The sequence below is a fragment of the Chrysochloris asiatica genome, unplaced genomic scaffold (assembly GCF_000296735.1).
Source record: "Chrysochloris asiatica unplaced genomic scaffold, ChrAsi1.0 scaffold00094, whole genome shotgun sequence".
Taxonomy (NCBI): domain Eukaryota; kingdom Metazoa; phylum Chordata; class Mammalia; order Afrosoricida; family Chrysochloridae; genus Chrysochloris; species Chrysochloris asiatica.
Window position 1 is genome coordinate 5,827,899 of NW_006408612.1, and position 3,567 is coordinate 5,831,465.

Consider the following 3,567-nt stretch of genomic DNA (forward strand, 5'->3'; position numbering starts at 1 on the left):
ACTTAACACCACCACCAACATGCAGCTCTATTAAGGTTAAGCTCTGGTAGTATAGTGGTTACAAGCTGAGCTGCTAACTTCAAAGTCAGCAATTCAAAACTACCAGCTGTTCCACTGGAGAAAGAAGAGACTTTCTGCTCTCTTAAAAATTTAGACTTAGAAACTGGTACAGGGTAGTTATGAGTCAGAACCGACTCCACTGTCTAGACCAAGACCCTTGATCCAATGGCAACTAAAATACTTGTACTTTCTAAGCACGTTCCAGATTTATGGCATTTTACTTCTAGAAGTTTCTTTTTGCTAATTTCTTCCACTGAGTCATTTTAATCCCTAAAACATTACTTTCTCTGCTTTTTGTGTTTTACCACAGTTGGGATGGGCAGCTAAAGTTATGTTTTAGAATCAGAGAAAACAATCCTAAGATTTCTAGCTTCACATGTTGATATTTTCTGCTTTAACTGGGCATATATTTGAAAAACAATAAAACCCCCTACTCTTACAAATGTTGACCAGGGCTCCAAAAATGAGGTCAGCAACATGATGTTTATATTCCCTGGTGTTGTTTGGTGCAGTTTTGGTCAAATAAGCTATAGAGGAAAACATTCACATTGTGAAGTATGTTATGACTGAAAGACTATATATTAAAATCTTTCAGCAAAGAACAGTGAAACTCATAAATCAGGGTTCTTTTACAATATGTGGTGATGAATCATGTATTTTTGATTAACTGTCTTAGTTTTTGGTTTCAGTATGTGTAAATATCAGTTGAGTCAAGATCTCTGTGGGATATACAGGGTTAGTGAAATAAAATTTTGTTTTAAAATGATTTGGGCATTTGCTGAGAAGAACGAAGGACTTTAAAAAGGCAGAAGAATGATTATGAAACCAGAGCATGTTTGAATCTGTAATAAAAGAATCCATGCAACCTTTAGTCACAGAGTTGCTAATTGGTCTTTTTAAAAAACATTTAACTGTGAATTGAGTGAAGGTTTACAGAGAGATCATCAGTTTTACATTCAACAAATCATAGATTTTGTTTCATATCAATTACAATCCCCTTCATACAAGTTATTCTGCTTCCTCCCAGTCCTTCCTATTTGCATTCCACCCACCTTCCTTTATCCTTAAGTAAATGTTACCCTCTTTGAATGACAGACACAGTGAGCCTATCTTGCTATTGTTGCCCCCCACTATATTACCGATCTACTGCTTGGCTGAAAATTGGGCCAGACCTGAAGGGTGGTTATGGGCCAACGTCTCAAGTCCCTCCAGTTTCTTTCTGACCAGTAAACCCGATCTTTGTTATTATTATTATAATTTTGAATTTTGTTCCACATTTTCTCCCACTCTATCCAGGATCCTCTAATGTGATCCCTTTCAGAGCAGTTGGTAGTGGTGGCTGCCGGGCACCATCTAGTCTGGTCTCAGAGTCTTGAAGACTGATGTTCACACGTTCCATTAGTCCATTGGACTAATAGATTCCAAGCCTCATCCATTCTTATCATTCTTCTTCTTTTCCACACATGGAGAGACTAATAAGTTGCCCCTTATATGGCCGATTATGAGCTTTCAAGATTCCAGCAAGGCTGAGCCAGCAGGTGTCAGTAGAAGTGTGATTGTGATGCTGATGAAAGGAAATGCCTTTCACTGAATCCTAACAGACAAAGGTGAATGCTAAACAGCTGCTATGCAAAACTCCAGTTACTAAGTTACTGAAAGGTTCCCATTAGAAGTTAAAGTCTTAATGACTAAATGTAGTTGGGAGATGTTTTTCTGGGGGTACTCTGATTTTTCAATATGCATTTTTCAAGAACTCTTTTCTTTTTACATGGGCTTACCAATAATACCTCATGAGCTTTGGGAAGGTTAACTTTAAAATATTTTGTATAAAATGAATTGTTATTGGTACTCTGGACCAAATTTATTTGGAGACCTTCCATCAGAGCTCATCTAGTAATCAGAAACATTTTGGTATCTATATTCTTCCACATAGAGAAAAGTGTTACAACTCAGTTTGATGAAGTACTTCCTCTGGGCAGTTGGTGTGACTATCATTAACAAACAAGCAAAAACTGTGGAGGAAGAAAAATCTTTGATTTCTCACTAATTTCTTGAAAACCATATACAGAAAATTGAGAAGACAAGGATGTTTTAAAATTAAGGGAGACTCTGCAGTGCTGCCAAACCTGTGGGCGAACATGAAGTGAGATGTCTCTTTGCCCATCCTTGACTATGGTGGAAATACATAGAAACTTCTCATCAGAAAAAGGTCAGTTTAAGAAGTTTTCAACTGGCCACAAAAAGATATGAGTAAGGGAAAGATTACGGAGCAAGAGTTTCCATGAGCAACTGGGAATTGTTTCTTCATTTCAAGGAAGTACTCACCAACAGCCCAAGAGTGTTCACAGATGACATAGCTCTTCTTTTCACCTGCATGTCCCAAAGGTATGAGCCACACATACCAAGGGAGCTGGGGAACAATTGCCTTGTCTGAAGACACACTCAAAACTTTTATCTTAGCATCTGCTTAATATTCACTTTGATCAGGTTGGGTGTGTGAGTGTTTTCATGTCTACAGACATGGCTTCTGTTCCCAATTCATGTCTAAGTCTAGCAAGTGCCTAAGCCAAAGTCAATCTTGTGTTTCTTTCTTTTAGAAGAAATTTAAGACTGATTACATTCTAGTAAAGCATGTTTTTTTTTTTTAAACGATATCTCTTTTTAAAGGATTTTGTGCAGAATGGACTTCAGCCAGGAACATGCAGAATGTACCTAACTCAGGGGCACATTCATTTGATCAGATGACTGAGAAATTCACGGGTCAAAAGCCTGGCCTCTGCAGAGTTCTGCAGTGGCGCCCCTTGAAAAAGGATTTCTCTTACAGAAGAGTTTTGTCGAGTACACACTGTGTGCTTCAGCAATCTGTGTATCTGACTTTGTCTACGTCAACAGTATTTTCAGAGGAGACTGTGGTTGGGAAGACAGACAGCTATGATTGTGTCTACCAGATTACCTGCACCTCTATGAATATAAACATTATTTAAAGCATACTATCAACTTCCTGGAGTCCTGGTGTGGTGCTGTGGGTTAATGCATTGAACTGAAAAGTCAGTCTGAACCGCAAGGTAGGCAGTTCAAACTTACCAGCACTCCTAGGAAGCCCTATATAGGGTTGCTATGAGTTGGAATCCACTTGAGGGCACTTAGCAACAACAATCAACTTCCTAATATACCCTAGAGGCAAAAATATGGGGGAAAATCCTGTGCTCTTTATCTTTGAGATGTCTTAAAATATGACGGGCTGTGCTGGTAAAAACAGAACTGTGTCTGGTCTTCTATTTGTAAAGTTGAGACAGAACTAGTGCTCCGGAAGGGTATTCATTTGATAGACAAGGAAGGAGAGTCTGGAGGGCCATTTGCTCAAAGCCACATGGATGGCTCATGACAGACAGTACCAGCCCAGAACATGGGTTCCTGGTATCTGGCAGCAACCACCCTTCTCCAAAGGGGACACCTATGCTATCTTTTGTCAGATCAATTATATGTAGAAAATATACATTTTTTTTT